Source organism: Equus caballus, chromosome 19 (genome assembly GCF_041296265.1).
Source record: "Equus caballus isolate H_3958 breed thoroughbred chromosome 19, TB-T2T, whole genome shotgun sequence".
Lineage (NCBI taxonomy): Eukaryota > Metazoa > Chordata > Mammalia > Perissodactyla > Equidae > Equus > Equus caballus.
In genome coordinates, this window is record NC_091702.1 from 28,517,731 (window position 1) to 28,538,051 (window position 20,321).

Consider the following 20,321-nt stretch of genomic DNA (forward strand, 5'->3'; position numbering starts at 1 on the left):
GGAGGTCTAAATCATCACAAATGGAACATGTCAAAAGAGAATTCTTGATTCTCACTCCCAAACATGTTCCTCCCACTAATCCTTTCCATTTCGGTGTATGTGCTTGTGTGCATGTGTGTGTGTGTGTGTATGTGAATTAGCTTATTCGGTTATGAGGGCTGTCTAAGCAAGTCCAAAATCCATAGGACAGGCAGTCAGGAAGGGAAGATCAGGCAGACTCAAACTTCAAACGTCACAGTTACAGGCTGAAGCCGTTATTCTCAATTCTCGCTCTCTCTCTCTCTGTGCCTGTCAAAGGCCATCTGACAATGGGCCAACAATCAAGCTATTCAATGGATATTCCATGCTCCCTACCATCCCTGGCATTTGTATTGTCAAGCACTGGAATAGCCTCCTCAAAAACTCTACTCAAAGAGATTTCTGATCTATCTCCCTCACTTCCTTCTGGTCTACACCCTTGAGTAAGGTAGCTTGGTCAATGAATGTGGCTGTCCCTAGACAGAGATCATTTTTTCCCACATATCGTTTTTCTTTTTTTTCTTAGGCACATTAGCCCTGAGCTAACTGCTGCTAATCCTCCTCTTTGCTAAGGAAGACTGGCCCTGAGCTAATATCCATGCCCATCTTCCTCTACTTTATATGTGGGATGCCTACCACAGCATGGCATGCCAAGTGGTGCTGTGTCCACATCCAGGATCCGAACCGGTGAACCCTGGGCCGCCAAAGTGGAACGCGTGTACTTAAGTGCTGTGCCACCGGGCCAGCCCCTCCACATATCACTTGAGTTGCAACGATATAGAGGACCATACTAGACCAACATTTTTCCTATTGCAGTTAATTTGCCTCTCTGAACTATTCACATGGTAATTAACTTCACTTGGCTCCTAATTGTATAAGATATTGTTTTAAACACAAAACTCCTTTTTGTTTATAATGCGTGAGTTGTGGGATTTTTTTCCTCTGTAAGATACTTTGAAGTATTATCCTAAAACACTTTGTTGATTTAAAATAAGAAAAGAAAACATCTAATAAAATTTTTTCTCTTGAACCACAATTAATTTAAGATATGGGATGCTTAACAGATATCTCTAAGGAAAAGATGGTTTTATTATTTTTATTTAGACATAATCGACATATAACATTATATTAATTTCAGGTGTACAATATAATGATTTGATACATGTATATATTGTGAAATGGTTACCACAATAAGTCTAGTTAACATCCATCACCTCACATAGTTACAAATTTTTTTCTTATGAAGAAAACTTTTAAGATCTACTCTCTTAGCAACTTTCAAATATACAATACAGTATTACTAACTATAGTCACCATGCTGTACATTACATCCCCAGGACTTATTTATTTCATAACAGGAAGTTTATACCTTTTTACCACCTTCACTCATTTTGTCCACCCCTCGGTCTTCTCAGATGAGAAGGGAGAATAGTAATATATATCCCAAAGGCTTATTAAGAGCTTTAAATGAGTACAATGCCTAGCATCTTGTAGGTGCATAATAAGTATAACTGTTACTAATAAATGATTTTTGCAGATGTCTAAAACCTACTTTGGTTTTAGAAATCCTTGATACACATGAGAATTTTTTGGGAAACTTTAAAAAAAATGTTGATGTCTGGGCTTCACTCCTGAGATCCTGATTTACTTAGTCTGGAGCCTGGGCTTTTTTTTCTTTTTACACAATTTTTGTACATGATTGTTCATAGTAGATTTCTTTGTAATAGCCCCAAACTGGAAACAAGCAAAACATCCTACAATGAATGAATGATTAAACAAACTGTGGTACCTCCACACCACGAAATACAACTCTGCAATAGAAAGGAACCATCTATTGATACACGCAACCACTTGGACGGATCTGAAGGGGATTATGCTGAGCGAAAAAAAGTCAATCTCAAAAGGTTACATATGCACAATTTCACTTATATGACATTCTTGAAATGACAAAATTATAGAGATAGAGAAGAAATTAATGGTTGGCAGGAAAGAGGGAAGGGGAATGGACATGACTGTAAAGGGGTAACATGGGGATCTTTGTGGTGATGGAATAGTTCTGAATCTTCATTGTGGTGTTGGCCACATGAATCTACACGTGTTAAAATTGCATAGAACTACACACAGACACAAACACACACAAATGAGTCCACGCAAAAGTGCTGAAACCTGAATAAGGTCTGTGACTTGCACCAGTGTCAGTTTTCTGATTTTGATACTGTACTACAGTTATCTAAGATGGTACCATTGGGAAAAACTGAGTGAAAGGTACACAGGGCTTCTCTGTACTGTTTTTGCAATATCCTGTGAATCTATAATAATTTCAAAATAAAAGTTTTTAAAAACAAACTACTAATCCATGCAACCACTTGGCTAGATCTCAAGGGCATTATGTGGAGTGAGAAAAGCCAATCTCAAAAGGCCACATACTGTATGATTCCATTTATATAACATTCTCAAAATGACAAAAGTATAGAGCTGGAACACAGATTAGTGGTTGTCAGAGGTTAAATGGTAAGTGGGGGAACGGAGTATGTGTAATTACAAAGGGGTGGCATAAAGGAGATCTTTGTGGTAATGGAATAGTTCTGTATTTCGATTGCAGTTATGGTTACAGGAATCTCCGCAGGTGATAAAACGGCATAGGACTATACAAACGCATTGTGCCAATGTCAATTTCCTGGTTGTGGGAGGTTTTTTTAAGGAAGATTAGCCCTGAGCTAACATCCATCACCAATCCTCCTCTTTTTGCTGAGGAAGACTGGCACTGAGCTGACATCCATGCCCATCTTCCTCTATTTTATATGTGGGATGCCTGCCACAGCATGGCTTGCCAAGCAGCGCGTAGGTCCGAGCCCAGGATCAAAACTGGCAAAAAAAAAATCCAAATCCAGGCCACCAAAGTGGAGCGCACAAACTTAACTGCTACACCCCCAGGGTGGCTCCTCAATTTCCTGGTTTTGATACCATACTAAGGTTACACAAAATGTAACCATTGGGAGAAACTGGGTGAAGGGTACACAGGAGCTCTCTGTATTGTCTTTGCAGCTTCCTGTGAATCTATAACTATTTCAAAATAAAAAGTTTAAAAAAATAAGACCCCCAGGTGATTTGTATGCACACAAATTTTTGAGAAATACTGACTCAGTTTGTTAACTGTCACAAGTATTAAATAAGCTGAAATAGAATTATGATGTGCTCAGATTGTTAGTTAACAAGCTAGTCACCTGGCAAGCTTAAAAAAAAGTCCAGGTTCCAGACTAACTCAGACTCTGACACAATGATCCTCAGATTCTGGGGCCTGAGCTTCTGCACTTCTCACAAGATCTCAGGTGAATAGCAAAGACCAACCCCTGTCAAGAAGGGAATGCCACAAGATTGAAAAGATGTGGTACCACATGAGTAGGTGCTTTTGTTAACATGTATAAGAAAACTAGTCACTAATCTACTTGTTCTCTTTTTTATCTCCTCACCAAAATAGTAGTGGCAACTGTAAATACTGGAAGCATTATGAGGCTCCAAGTCGTTCTGAAAAATGAAATAGATTTGCAAATACTAGCAAATAAAATCTTCACTTACAAATATTTCCATAATCACCAAGTCCATCTACATTGGGAGGAAGGGTCCAGAAGACATTAAAATAGGCTTCACAGCTATAGAAGAGAGCCATGGAGAGAAAAGTGTAAGTCATTCTTATACTGACTGGATTTGGGAGGAAGAATCCTGTGCTCTCAATCAGCAAAGCTATAAAAATAATGAGTCCAGAACTGCCAGAAGCCATTCCTAGCTATGATGTGTCTGGTAGCAGCCACACGCCTCCTGAGTCCCTCCATCCCCAGCGAGCATCAACAACTGTGATCCACAGCGAGGGAAAATGAACCAGATGTACAGAGACAGACACGAGAGAACGCACGTGTGAGAGGGAGACCGTGTGAAATTGTTTCATGGGTCCAGTTATTTCCACCCTCCACGTTCCCTTCTCAGTTATTATGATTTTTAAAATAATGTTTACTTTTATCAAAGTAATATATGTACATATTTTTAAGTTAAATCATTTTATTAGGCTTCTAATGTACAACAGCAGTACCTTCCTCCACTGCTCCCCATAGCCAGTTTCGGCCCCGGAAGGCAATCACATTCAACCCTTTTGGCTCTAACACTTCCCTCTGTATTTCCAAACAGCATGATTATCAGGGAACTTCATTTTTCAAGTTCAGATATCTTCTATTGACATCCTACTCTTGATCAAAAGTGTTTAGATCTCTTGTACTTCCATCTATTTCTGGGGAACACCCTCCCTCCACCACACACACACACTCATTCTCCCTCCCTATTTAGTTTCCTTGGTTAAATAAATATTTAGTATTTATATGACAACAACTTTGTAAATACATATTACTCTCACCTGAGCCATTTCCTTTCTCGTGCATTTTTAATTTTCCCTGGAGTTAAGAAGTGCCTCATTTGTCTTAATTTTCTAATTCATTTCAAGGTCTACTCCAGAAGTGTAAATCTCTTGATGCTTTAAAAATATCCCGTACTCTACCAGTCTGTTCACTTACTTACACACTTACTTTTAAATGTAGACATATCTGGAGCCCTCCACCTTCTGGCTCTAACCTGGGCTGTTTGCATTCTAGGCCTGTTACCCAACTGTGTTCTGGGAATTCTCTCTCCCATCATCCTGGGAATTCACGCCTTCCTCTTATGTTGTGTACCCTATTTACCGCAGCCCCCATGTTCCTTCTTCAGTTCACTTCCTTGTTTTAATGGATTACATTCTCCAGAGCTTCCTGAAAAGGAGCACACAGGAGTAAGGATTTTGAAGTCTTGCTTACCTTTATGCTATGCTCACGTCTCATTGATAGTAATAGTAGCTATAGAATTCTAGACTGGATTTCATTTTTCCTTGGAATGTTGAAGCCATTGCTTTATTGTGGTCCAGCTTTCCTTTCCATCATATGTGATCTGTTCCCCTCCCTACCCCTAGAGTTTTAGAATCTTCTCTTTCACCCTGACATTCTAAAATCTCGCAACGCTTTGTCTTTGTGTGGGATTTTTTTTCATTCGTTTTGCTGGACACTCAGTGGATGCTTTCAATCTGGAGACTCAGGCATTTCCATTCTGAGAAGTTTTCTTGTACTTTTTTCCTTGATTAGTTCCTCCTCTCTTTTCTATGTTCTGTCTTTTTAGAACGCCTTTATTTGAACATGGGACCTGCTCAAATGGTCCTATTTCCTTATATTTCTCTCTTTTTTTTTCTACTTTGAAGATGTCTTCAACTTTAATTTACAAAGCTTCTATTAATTTTTTAGTTTAGCTTATGCATTTTTAATTTCCAAAAACTATTCATTGACTGCTGAATATTCACTTTTGGAGCATCCTTTTCTTATTTCTTGGATTCAATATCATCTTCTGCTCCTTGGATTGTCTCTTATCTTCTAAATTTTTTAATGTTTGTTTTATTTCCCTTACATGTTAAATGCTTTTCTCAAATATCTCATGGTCCTTCAGTGCTGTCCAGATTTAACAGTAAGCCATGTTGGGGCCAGCCTGGTGGCGTAGCAGTTAAGTGCACAAGTTCTGCTTCTTGGTGGCCCGGGGTTTGCCGGTTTGGATCCCGGGTGCGGACATGGCACCACTTGGCACACCGTACTGTGGTAGGCATCCCACGTATAAAGTAGAGGAAGATGGGCATGGATGTTAGCTCAGGGCCAGTCTTCCTCAGCAAAAAGAGGAGGATTGGCAGTAGTTAGCTCAGGGTTAATCTTCCTAAAAAAAAAAAAAAGAGTAAGGCACAAGAAAGCTAGTTTGAAGCTAAGCATGGGCTTCACTGTAGGGTGATCAGGTTGGGACCCAGCTGTTTCCCTTGGGGCCCACCTTCCCTCCTGCCAATATCCGTAAGATTAACTGGTTTCCCAAAAGAAGAATCCTTCCATTTCTAAGGCTGAAAAATCAGTCTTCTGACAGCTGAGTCAGAGAAGAAGGCTGGCGTCTAAGCAAACTTTCGCTCAGTTCCCATTCTCAGTAGGACCTCCCTTCCCTTTGCTATTTCGCATATTCCCAGATCCAGTCTCTCTGATTCAACCTCTCTAGAGAGGAAACTTTCAACCTTCTGCAGGGGTCGTGAGTTGGAGCCTGGCTATGTAGAACAGAGAGAAAGCTCTAGAGGTTTGTCTTAGCCCGTTCAGGCTACCCTAACAGCAATACCACAGACGGAGCACTTTCAACAACAAACATTTATTTCTCACAGTTCTGGAGGCTGGGAAGTCTAAGATCAAGATGCCAGCAGAGGGGCCAGCCCAGTGGCGCAGCGGTTAAGTTCGCACGTTCTGCTTCAGCAGCCCGGGGTTCGCCAGCCCCGATCCCAGGGGCAGACCTATGCACTGCTTGTCAAGCCATGCCGTGGTAGGTGCCCCACATATAAAGTAGAGGAAGATGGGCACGGATGTTAGCTCAGGGCCAGTCTTCCTCAGCAAAAGGAGGAGGATTGGCAGCAGATATTAGCTCAGGGCTAATCTTTCTCAAAAAATAAAGAAGAAAAAATCAAATTAAAAAAAAAGATGCAGGTGTCTGGTGAGAGTCTACTTTCTGGTTTCACACGTGGTAGAAGGGACAAAAGAGCTCTCTGGTGTCTCTTTTATAAGAGCACAAATGCCAAATATGAGGGCTTCACCCTCACGACCTAATCACCTCCCAAAGGCCCCACCTCCTAATAACATCACATTGGGGGCTAGGATTTCTACATACAAATTTTGCAAGGACACGAACATTTAGTCCATAACAAGGCCTAACTGCTTTCTTATGCAGACTTTCATTTTCATATACTTTCTCAGGTTTTCAGTTCCACTCATACCCATGCCCGTTGCGTCTAATTTGAGCCTTTCCAGGATACTGCTGTGAAAATTGGCCTGCTTCTTGGAGTTACCCTCTTGCTGGCAGTTAGATTTGAGAAAATGAAAATCAGCCGTGCTGGTAATCAGACTGTGATATTCCTAAGAGAACATAAACAATGTTTCCAAGGGACACGGACAAGATCACATAAACAGTATTTCTATACAAGGCCATACCACAGCTGCAAAAATGACTAACAATCTTTTCTTCTAAGTGATTCCTGCTTTGTTACCAATGACATCTCAGTCTGCTTATTTCTTTAGTCTCCTGAAAAAAGATTTCTGAGATAGCCAATTGCTGAAAATGCCCCATTTCTCAAGCATATTCCATCCAGAGATGGCACCCCACCTCCCTAATCCCTCCTTAGAATTATGCAGCACAATCCCAGCTCCTATAAGAATTCCTTCCCAATTCTCCCTTAGTGAGATGCTTCCAAGATTCCCCTGGGCGTTCTCCTTTGCTGCAGAAACTAAATAAACATAACTTTGGTTAACTCCACCTGTGTTCCTGGTGATCTCTAACTGGTGAATGTCGACAGAATTCAGCTTTCTGTGGTCTGCTAAGTTACTCTTTTTTTTTTAAGACAGGAAGTTTTTTTTTCTTCTCCCCAAATCCCCCCAGTACATAGTTGTATATTTTAGTTGTGGGTCCTTCTAGTTGTGGCATGTGGGATGCCACCTCAACATGGCATAATGAATGGTGCCATGTCTGCACCCAGGATCTGAACCCTGGGCCGCCAAAGCGGAGCGCACGAACTTAACCACTCGGCCACGGGGCCAGCCCCAAAGTTAGTTAACTCTTGTGTATGTACTTTCCAGGTTCCAAAATATCGTTGACCTCTCTCTCTGAGGTTGCCACAAGTTGCATTCTCTCTTTCCCACTTGTTGTGAACCAATACTCAATTGCCTAAAATTCTTCAAACTGGATTTCTATCACTTGCAACAGATCCCTGATAGTGTTAATGGCAGGAAATACCCTGGAACAGGAATCAGTGAATGAATAAATCTACACAGCATCTCCCATGCTAGTCATATAAGCCATGACATTGAATCCTCGTCACATATGTAAATCCTCACACCCAGTCCTTCGACAAAGTGTTAGACCCACCTATCAAACTCCAATTATGTGTCAGATCAACAGGACTGAAACTTAATTCATCTTCTTTTGGCATCAGATTTGCTCCCCTTCCTGCATTCCCTATGTCAGTTAATCTACCATTCAATCAGTCACACAAGCCAGACACTGGGAATTCATTCTATACTGTTCTCTCTTCCTCAGCCGAAACATCCTATTGTCACCAAGTTCTGACACTTCTACCTCCTAAATACTTCTTGAACTTGTTATGTTCCTCTATCCCTAATACTACTGCCCTGTTTCAAAGTGTTTCCCATCTGTCACCTAGAACAATGCAATAGCTTCTAACTCTTCTCTCTACCTCCAGGGAAGCAATCCCTATTCCATACTGTTGTTGCTAGAAGTCACCATTAATACATAAAGCTGATGTTTATGCTACCGCTTATCAATGACTTTCTATTGGCTATAAGATAAAGTCCAAGCTTCTTAGTAAGACAAACTAAACCCTCCCAGACCTGGTCCCTTTCCCTTTCTCCAGTCTAAAAACACAGCCAACTTCAAAATTAACCCCTTCTTCCAGAAATACCAAAACATGTTGTCTGTTTGTTTCTTGTTTCCTTTGTATATGCATTCCTTCTGGCCAACAAACTTCCCGCTCTTTGTAACATGGCTGATTCCTACTAATCTTTCAAGAAGACTTTCCTACCCTGCACTCCCCAGCCCAGGTAACATGTGTCTAACCCAGAAGGCTATCTGATTTCATGGGTAGGAGCTTTCTTTTATTAAACTTTGTATTCCCCAGTGAGGAATATAAACACAGGCACAAAATAGACATTCTATAAATAATTGTTATCAGCTTAGAATAGGAAGATACAACTATATGATATTTTACATAAGCCTCATGATAACCACAAAGGAAAAACCTGTAGTAGATACACAAAAGATTATGATAAAGGTGTCAAAGCATACTTCCACAAAAACTCATCAAATCAAAAAGGAAGACAGCAAGACAGGGAGCAAGGAACAAAGGATCTACAAAATAGTCAGAAAACAATTAACAAAAAGCAAATAGTAAATCCTTACTTTTCAATAATTACTTTAAACATAAATGGATTAAATTCTCCAATCAAAAGACACAGAATGGATGGATGGATTTAAAAAACTAGATCCAACAATAGACTGCCTACAAGAGATTCACTTTAGCTTTAAGGATGCACAGAGGCTGAGTGTGAAGAGATGGAAAAAGATATTCTGAGCAAATGGTAACCAAAGGAAGGCAAGGATAGACTTTAGCTACAATAGACTTTAAGCTAAAAATGGTCAAAAGAAACAAAGGTGATCATTATATAATGATAAAGGGGTCAATTCATCAAGAAGATACAACAATTGTAAATATTTATGCACCCAGCATCAGACCACCTAAACACAGAAGCAAATACTAACTAAACTAAAATGAGAAATAAACAGCAACACAGTAATAGTTGGGGACTTTAATACCTAACTCTCAACGATGGATAGATCATCCAGACAGAGAATAAATAAGGAAACAGTAGATTTAAACAACACTATAAACCAAATGGACTTAACAAACATATACAGAACATTGCATCCAACAGCAGCAGAACACACATTCTTCCCAAGTGCACATGGCACATTTCCTAGGATAGATCATGTCTTAGGCCACAAAACAAGTCCCAAAAAATTCAAGAAGATAAAAATTATGTCAACTATCTTTTCTGACCACAATGATATGAAACTAGAAATCAATAACAGGAGGAAAAGCTGGAAAATTCAGAAATATGTGGAAATTAACACATTCTTGAACAACTAAGGGATCAAAGAAGAAACCAAAAAATATCTTGAGACAAACAAAAATGGAAACACAACAAACCAAACCTTATAGGATGCAACAAAAGCAGTTCTAAGAGGGAAGTTTATAGCTATAAATGCCTACATTAAGAAAGATCTCTGGGGGCCGGCGTGGTGGCACAGCAGTTAAGTTCACACGTTCCACTTCTCAGTGGCCCAGGGTTCACTGGTTCAGATCCCGGGTGCGGACATGGCACCACTTGGCAAAAGCCATGTTGTGGTAGGCGTCCCACATATAAAGTAGAGGAAGATGGGCATGGATGTTAGCTCAGGGCTAGTCTTCCTCAGCAAAAAGAGGAGGATTGGCAGTAGTTAGCTCAGGGCTAATCTTCCTCAAAGAAAGAAAAAGAAAGATCTCAAATAAACAACCTAACATTAAACCTCAAGGAACTAGAAAAAGAAGAACAAACTAAGCCCAAAATCAGCAAAAGGAAGGAGATGACAAAAATCAGAGCAGAAATAAATGAAATAGAGAATAGGAAAACAATAGAAAAGATTAACAAAACTAAGAGTTGGTTCTTTGAAAAGATAAACAAAATTGACAAGTCTTTAGCTAGACTATACACTAACAATGAACTACCTGAAAAACAAATAAAGAAAACAATCCCATTTACAATAGCATCAAAAATAATAAAATACTTAATAAATTTAAACCTAGGTGAAAGATCTGTACACTGAAAACTATAAGGCATGGATGAAAAGAATTAAAGAAGATAAAAATAAATGGAAAGATATCCTATGTTCATGGACCAGAACAATTGATACTGTTAAAGTGTCCATACTGCCCAAAGCCATCTATAGATTCAATATAATCTCTATCAAAATTCTAATGGCAGTTTTTTTTACAGAAAGAGGAAAAACAATCCTAAAATTTGTATGGAACCACAAAAGACCCTGAATAGCCAAAGCAATCTGCAGAGAGAAGAACAAAGCTGGAGGCATTACACTTCCTGATTTCAAACTATATTACAAAGCTATAATAATCAAAACAGTATGCTATTGGCATAAAAACAGACACATAGACCAATGGAACACAATTGAGAGCCCAGAAATAAATCAACTCATTTATGGGCACCTTGTACTTGATGAGGTAGCTAAGAACACTCATCAGGGAAAAGACAGTCTCTTCAATAAATAGCGCTGGGAAAACTGAATAACCACATGCAAAAGAATGCAACTGGACACTTATCTTACATCACTCACAAAAATTAACTTGAATGAATTAAAGCTCAAATGTAAGACCTGAAACCAAAAAACCCCCAGAAGAAAACACAGGGAAAAGACTCTTTGATATTGATCTTGGCAATGATTTTTTAAAATATGATACCAAAAGCTAAGCAAGAAAAGCAAAAATAAAGAAGTGGGACTACATCAAACTAAAAAGCTTCTGCACAGCAAAAGAAACGATCAAAAAAAAAGAAAAGGCAACCTATGGAATAGAAGACAATACTTGCAAACCATCTATCTGATAAGGGGTTAATAACTGAAATATATAAGGAACTCATACATCTCAATAGCAAAAAAACAAATAATCCGATTAAAAAATGGGCAAAGGAACTCAACAGGTACTTTTCCAAAGAAGATACACACATGGTCAATAGATACATGAAAAGGTGCTCAGCATCCCTAATCACCAGAGAAATGTAAATCAAAACCACAATGAGGGGCCAGCCTGGTGGTGCAGCCGTTAAGTGTGCACATTCCGCTTCGGTGGCCCGGGGTTTGCCAGTTCAGATCCCAGGTGCAGAAGTGGCATGGCTTCACAAGCCATGCTGTAGGAGGTGTCCCACATATAAAGTAGAGGAAGATGGCACGGACGTTAGCTCAGGGCCAGTCTTCCTCAGCAAAAAGAGGAGGATTGGCAGCAGATGTTAGCTCAGGGCTAATCTTCCTCAAAAAAAAAACACAAAACCACAATGAGCTATCACTTAACATCTGTTAGGATGGCTATTATCAAAAAGAGAAGAGATAACAAGTGCTAGAGAGTATGTGGAAAAATGGGAACCTTTGTACACTGTTGGTGGGAGTGAAAACTGGTACTGTCACTATGGAAAATAGTATGGAGTTTCCTCAAAAAATTAAAAATAGAACTACTATATGATCCAGCAATTCCACTTCTGGGTATATATCTGAAGGAAGTGAAATCATTCTCTAAAAGATATCCACACCACTATGTTCACTGCAGCATTCTTTATAATAGCCAAGACACAGAAACAACTTAAGTGTCCATCCATGGATAAATAGACAAAGAATTTGTGGCATCTATACACAAAATGGAATATTATTCAGCCATAAAAAGGAAACCATGTTATTTGCAACAACATGGATGAACTTTGTGTTATGCTAAATGAAATAAGTTAGACAGAGAAAGACAAATATACATGATCTCACTTATATGGGAATCTAAAACAACCAAACTCATAGAAACAGAGAAGAGATGGGTGGTTTCCAGGCACCAGTGGGAAGGTGAGGAGGGAAATGGGTGAAGGTGGTCAAAGGGTACAAACTTCCATTTGTGTGACTAATAAGTTCTCGGGATCTAATGTACAGCATGTTACTACAGTTAACTACTAACTACAGTTAACAATACTGTATTGTATACTTGAAAGTTGCTAAAAGAGTAGATCTTAAAAGTTCTCACTACAGGGGGCTGGCCCCGTGGCTGAGTGGTTAAGTTCGCGCGCTCTGCTGCAGGCGCCCCAGTGTTTCGTTAGTTCGAATCCTGGGCGCGGACATGGCACTGCTCATCAGACCACGCTGAGGCAGCGTCCCACATGCCACAACTAGAAGAACCCACAATGAAGAATACACAACTATGTACCGGGGGGTTTTGGGGAGAAAAAGGAAAAAAATAAATAAATAAATAAAATCTTTAAAAAAAAAAAAAAAAGTTCTCACTACACTCACAAAAAAAATAGTAACTATGAGAGGTGATAGATGACTTAGCCTTATCCTGGTAACCATTTCATGATGCATACATGTATCAAATCACCATGTTGTATATCTTAAACTTACACATTACTATATGTCAATTATTATATCTTAATAAAGCTGGAAAAATAAATAAATAAGAGAATTTTAAAACACACCAAGGGCTTTAGCAGAAAATAAAAACAATTTTGAGTTTGCACTCTCCACAGATATTTGGTAAGAAATGTCACTCACTATAAATAATGTTAGCGAAAGCTTACAAAAAATCACATAGAAATCAATTTGGCTATTTTACTTGTTCTTTCCTTTCATTTTCAGCCTACCTATGCCATTGAATTTGAATTGAGTTTCTTGTAAGCAGCATATTGTTGGATCAAAAGGTTTTTATCCACACTGCCGATCTCTGTCTTTTAATGATGTATTTAAACCACTTACATTTGAAGTAATTATGGATATGTTAGGGCTTAAGTATGTCATCGTATTATTTGTTTTCTGTTTGTTTCCTCTGTTTTTCATTCTGTTTCTCTTTTCTCACCTTCCTGCAGATTATTTGGACACTTTGGATTCCCCTTGATTTCTTTGAAGTGTTTTTCAGAACGGTGTATTGTATAGTTTTCTTAGTGTTTGCTCTGCGTATTAGAATATACATATGCAATTTACCATAGCCTACTGGTTTGAATGTTTTGCCACTTCAAGGGAAATGTAAAAACCTCACTTCATTTAGGTCTCTTTACCCTCTCCACTTTCTAAATACAATAATCTTGTGTATTTCCTCTACATACAATGAGCACGACATTAGATAACGTTATAATTTTTGCTTCAACAATCATATGATTTAAGAAACTCAAGAAAAGGCTAAAACACATGCACATACACAAACCTTGTGCATATGTGACTTCATATTTGTGCTGGTATGTTTTAAGGTTAAACTTCTACAAGTGGGATTTATCAATTAAATGGTAAGTTTATCTGTAATTCTGCTCATATTGTCCAAATCTTCTCGCAGGGGCTGTATCATTTTGAATTCATGAAATTGCCTATTTTCCTGCAACCTCTCCAAAAGAGTTTGTCATCAAAATTCTGGATTTATGCCAATCTGACAGTGAGAAATGATAGCTCACGGTAGTTTTAATTTGTATTTGCATTGCTATGAATTAATCTGAGCACTTTTTTCATATGTTTGAGGGCCATCTCTATTTCTTTCTGTAAAGTGTTTTGTCTCCATTTTTAAAGGAGCTTTCTTTGTATCCCCTCACAACCTCTGCCTACATCTCACTGGTCAGTCCTGTGTCTTAATACAATCTCTATCTTCAAGAAAGGCTGGAAAATGTAGTTTTTAAGTTGGACACATTTCAGTCTCCAGTCAAGTCAGGATTTAGTTTGTAAGAAGGCAAGATAGAGAACTGAAGGTCTCAGTCTCAATTCATCTTGATTTTCATTTAACCTTCAATTTTCAGAGGTCCTTACAGAGATAAAAATGAAGCAGCCAAAGAAGCAAGAAGTGTTGATAGTGATAAGCTAGGAAAATGTGACTGAGTTACTTATGATGTACTCAATATTGTTTAGTCTCTCCTTGGAATATGAGACCTCTGAATCTGCTTAATATTATGAAGCCAAATAAATTAATAAAAATAGAGTAATTTCCCCCTTTCCCCCTCAGGGCTGGTTATTTTGTTTTGAAACTGCCTGCTTTTTATAAACTGGCAAAGACTAAGAGATGCAAAGATTTCTTAAAGTGCGAATCTTCGGAGATCTGTTTGCAACAAAATTTAAAACATTTGAAAGCAAAAAATGTAAATTCATCTTCCACAAATCAATAATATGAAAAAAGTGGGAAAAGAGTGTTTCTCCGCTTAATTGAAACTAAAGAGACATGACAACTAGGTTAGATTATGGACCTTGTTTGGATCTTGTTTTTGAACAAACCAACTGAAAAAGACATTTCTGAGACAGACAGAGAAATTTATATCTTTGATGATATCAAGGAACCGATGTTCTCTTCGTTAAGTGTGAAAATGACATTGTGTTCATGTAAGAAAATGTCTACACTTTATACAGAATTATGTGGAAGTGAAATGACTTGGGGTTTTCTTAAAATGCTTGAGAAAAGAGAGAAAAAGAAGAAAGGAAAGACAGAAGGAAGGAGAGAGGGTGAGAGAGCAAAAGGGAAAAAAGAGAAGATAAAGCAAGTATGGCCTGATAACTATTGAAAATGGAGTGCTGAGTATAGGAGGGTTCATTTATTATTCTCTCGATTCTTGCGTATGTTTGAAAAAGTTTATAAAAGCCATGAAAAATAGGCCAAAAGAATGCACGTTAAAAAGGGAAACAATAAATTTAATGAGACTATTGTCCAAATAAACTACCCTTTGAAAATACCAAACCTCATCATTTTTATGGGCAAATCAATGACACACAATCCATTTAAAAACTGTTAAACAAAGGGATTTTAGTCAGTGAAGGGCAGAAAAATCAAGACCTGCATTCATTATGATGTTCCTCCTTAAATCTTTTTTTCTTTTAATGGCTTCAAAATACATGAAAATCTTGTAGCTTTAAGGGTAACTAAGCTAAACTTGCTTTGATGTTACCCTTCCCCTTAAGACTCCACATCAATTTTCCTATTTCAAAATAGATTTTACATTTCACAACATATTTTGGAAGAAAATTAACAATGAGAAGGAATGCCTACTAAGTAAATCTTTCCTATTAAACATACTTTGAACACATAAAATGGGCTGAACATTGTATAAATATTTACACTGTGGAATGGATTTCACGCATCCTTTCTTTTGCCCTTCATTCATACAATAAATACGAGACGATTACACTGTGTCAGCACTGTGCTAGGCTTGGGGGATTAGCAGTCAACCAGGCAGACTCATTCCTTACCTTTGTAAAGCATACAGTTTCCTGGCGAAGACAGCACAGAGCCCCTATCCACCCGCTCAAGGAAGTGGTGTTTTATTGTGATTGTCAATTGCTACAAATAATTACGCATTTCAGTTTTTTTGTTATTTTTTTTTTTTTTTGCTAGGAAATATTTTCCCTGAGCTAACATCTATTGCCAATCTTCCTTTTTTTTTATCCCCTCCCCAAAGCCCCAGTACATAGTTGTATATTCTAGTTGTAGGTCCTTCTACTTCTTTTACATGAGCCACCGCCACAGCATGGCTACTGACAGACAAGTGGTGTGGTCCCTGCCCAGGAACCAAACCTGGGCCCCTGAAGCAGAACGTGCCAAACTTTAACTGCTAGGCCATCACTGTTGGCTCACCTTTCAGTTTTTTGACTCCCATGGCCAACAACAGGAGAAGCAACACTACTCAGTTTGGGCTAGTCAAAGTTTGGAATAGGAAAACTGCATATTCCTGATCATCAAAAGCAGCTCCTATGGTTACCATTTAGTATGTGGCACTTGGTGTAAGATGTGAGAACTGCTACATGACAATACTCCAAGGAAATTACAGTTCTAACAGATTTACATGGATTTTCAGTGTAGCCTGACAAGACTGCCATAAAAGTAACTAAGCACATATTTTTGTATTGTCCTCTCCATAGTGGCTATCACAGTTATGTTGTAAATAGTAGGCTTTGATAAAGGCTTTTTAGGGGCCGGCCCCATGACTGAGTGGTTAAGTTCGCGCCCTCTGCTTCAGTGGCCCAGGGTTTTGCTGGTTTGGATCCTAGGCACGGACATGGCACCACTTGTCAAGCCATGCTGAGGTGGCGTCCCAAATGCCACAACTAGAAGGACCCACTACCAAAATATAGAACTATGTACTGGGGGGGTTTGGGGAAAAAAAGCAGAAAAAAAAAAAAAAGAAGATTGGCAACAGCTGTTAGCTCAGGTGCCAATCTTTAAAACTAAAATAAAATAAAAAATAAATGCTTTTTAAATGAATAATTGAACTTAAAATCCAAAGGCACATTAATGGAATATAGATTTTAATAGATTCTGTTCTTTAGCCTCAGACCCTGGATGAAGGAACGTATAAATTTAGCCCTTATATTGGTCAGTGATGACTGAAGAAATAGTGAGCCTTCAGTACTAATCCCCAAAGCTTATCAACTTAACAAAAGTGTTTCTTGCTCATGTTGTGTCTGCTATGGGTCCTGATAGCTGTTCAAACAGAGAAGAGGACTAGAGATGCAAGAAGCAGCACCTAACACTTCTACTGACATTTCTAGGGCCAAAGAAAGTCACATGGCTCCACCTACCTTCAAATGGGAAAGGGAGTATGATTTCCTGTATGCCCGAAAGTAGAGAGCACCAGAAATTGGATATTGTTGAACCGTAGTAATGCTGACCGCAGACTGAAACAGTCAGTGAGTTTTCTCCCAGGGATAAAAAATATACCTATTCACTGAGGAAATACTTCCTTTTCGTCATCTATTAACCTCAATCACCCTTGACATGGTTCAGCCTTCGGATCTTCACAGGTATGTGTGTGCAAGTTCAAATCCATTTATGGAACACTTGACCTTCATTCCCACATGCTGTAAATAAAGTCAGTACTCTAGAAAATGAAAAGTGCTAAACCCTGGAGAAGGCATCATCATTAATATTCTAATAAGGAAGTCTAGTCAGATTTTATTCATTCATTTGTCCATTTACTCGAAAAATTAAAGATTAATAGCAATTGAAAATTGAGCACCGAGCGAAAAAGCTTTATAGCCAGCAAACTTGATCCGGGACAGAGTGTAGGTAGGCTCTCAGAGATGAGGTTCACGGATGGAGAAATGGAGTGAGTCTTCTAAAGCTGGAAGACTGTCTGTCCCTTTTGAAGAAAGCAAAGTGTCTGAGTGGGTTGACTGGCTGCCTAGATCTAGGCTTGCTGGTTTTGAAAGCACGGGGCTGGCTGCTTGGAGGACCTCAGCTGTGTAGGTGGCTCAGAATTGTGGAGTCCAGGTGTCTCGGTTGGGGATGTGAGGTCTCTGGCAGGAGACTACGGCACGCAGCTGCCTCACGTCTGAGTCAGGAGTCTATGCCCGGTCAGGTCTGCACTAGTGTCAGCAGGCTAGGGAGCCAGGACAGTTTATCAATTCACTCAACAAGTTTAATTCCTAGACGCTTTACCTGCCCCAACCTCCTTAGACCAAGCTAGGCTGTCTGTCATGTGCTCCCATAACACTCTTCACTTACCTTACGTAAGTGTAGTCGTCACATTCCAGTGCTGTTTAATTGCCTACCTTCTCTAGTCTCCTGTAAGAACCAGCAGGGCAAGGACCATGTCTATCTTGCTCACACTATATCTCCAGTACCTAGTACAGGGCTGGACATAAGGTAGATATGCAAGGAATACTTTGTTAAAAAACAAATGAGACTCTATGCAAGACACTATGCTAAGCAGGGAGATGGAGCAGAATGGAATATAACAAAACTGGAATTCAAAGTCTGTGAAGACATAATATGCTAAACAGGGGTGGAGCCAAATTTTGTGAGAACACAAGCCTATGCAAATTGGGGGGAACAACTTAGGAAAAAGAATATAAAATTGTAAATACAAAATTAAGTACTTCATCTTGGAAGAGGTTCATGCAACTGCGGGGACTTGAAGCTTAAGTTTCATTGTTTTCACAGTAATTGCCTCTCTGGTGACAAGGAGACTAACGTACCAAATACTGTGGAATCTCTAAAGAGTGATCAGAGATCTCTGATAGGGTAAATCACAGATTTCATAGAAGAGAAATTATGAGCTTGATCTTAGAGACAGAAACAAAGCAAAGGGTTGACAGGTGGAAGAAACAAGCTGTAACACACAGGTGAGAAAGAGCGAGAGCCCATCTGTGAAACAGCGAGAAGCACCACCTGGCTAATGTGGGGTTGGGTGGGGAAAGCCTTAGGATAGTGGTTCTCAAAGTGTGATCCTGGGCCAGCAGCATCAGCATCAGCATCACCTGGGAATTTGTTAGAAACGCAGCCACTCAGGTTCCAGCCCAAACTTACTCAATTAGAAACTCTGAGGATACAGCACAGAAATCTAGACCTTAACAAGAAATTTGAAAACCCAGGGGTTGGCCCCGTGGCCAAGTGGTTAAGTTCGCACACTCCGCTGCAGGCGGCCCAGTGTTTCGTTGGTTCGTAATCCTGGGCGCGGACATGGCACTGCTCATCAAACCACGCTGAGGCAGCGTCCCACATGCCACAACTAGAAGGACCCACCACGAAGAATATACAACTATGTACTGGGGGGCTTTGGGGAGAAAAAGGAAAAAAATAAAATCTTTAAATAAAAAAAAAAGATCTGTAGATCTTCATTTAAAAAAAAAAATTGAAAACCCAATGCCTTAAGAAGTGACTTGAGCGTCGGATGAAGCTATCTCATACTTACAAATTTAATTTCAGGCTGTTATACAAGATGGAGAGAAATAAAAAGGATTATGACAGAGAGAGAAAGAGAGAGTTATCTTCATCTCATACTCCAAAATAAATTACAGATAAACTAAAAAGTTAAATTAAAAAAATGCAGCCAGATCTTGGCTAGAACATGATTTCAGCATAAAGCCAATAATAGAGCCTATAAAGGAAAAGATTAATAGACTTGATTTCACAACAATTTAAAACGTTGGTACCATTAACAAAATTAAAAAGCAAACAAACTAGAAAGAAATATACACAACATATATCTCAGATAAAAAGCTAAAAAGTTTATTTTCTTTAAAAAAGATAACTAGCCTGTCGAAAAATGGGCAAAGGACATAAACTGAAAATTCACAAAAGAAATACAAATGGCCAATAAGCACATGAGAAAATATTCAAGTTCACAAAAAATAAAAATGCAAATTAAAATGGAATACTATATTTTACTCACCAAATTGGCAGAGCATGTTTTAAGATGGAAACAACTTAATCATCCACTATTTAACAGTATGGTCATTTATAGTAGAATTCTAAGGCACCATTAACATTAATAGTATAAGGAATGTTCATGCTATAATACATAGAAAAAAAGCTGTTACAAAATACTGTAAATAACAATATTCTAATTTTGAAAAAATTTCTATATGGATATAGATATAAAAATATGAAAAGATAGTGAGCAAAATGTTACCTCTGGGCTGTGGGATTATGATAAATTTTTCTTTTGCTCTTCGTACATTTCTATTGTCTCCATTATGCGACAAACATGTATCCCTTTTCTAATCAGGAAAAAATTAAGCTACGCTCCAAGTGTGGCAAACAGTTGGAAGAATGACGATTCAACACCCTCAGTCAAAGGTATAATAGAATATAACAAACTTTACAACTCGGTACTCTTTTGAGATTTGAGCGGTTTATCCCCGCCGCCACCGCCCTCCCTTAACAGTAAGGACAGGAAAGGAAGACGCAAAGATGAAACTGGAAATCGTACTCCAGCTAATCGAAGAATATCAAATTGCCTGATTTGTGATTAGGTTCAATGGCGTGTACGTAAACATTGTGATGTTCTTATTCACTTCGTTGGGTAAGTGCAAATAGTGTGGGTTGGTTTGTTTGCTCAAGTAATGTACTGGGGTTGGGACGTTTCCTCTCACTACAAAATGTTTTGGAATAA

The 20,321-nt window shown here is 38.8% G+C and overlaps 1 protein-coding gene across 1 annotated transcript in view; it reads right to left on the bottom strand.

The window, feature by feature from the left end:
- Positions 1–20,321, bottom strand: part of KCNMB3 (potassium calcium-activated channel subfamily M regulatory beta subunit 3) — a 64,415-nt gene that overhangs the window by 42,076 nt on the left and 2,018 nt on the right.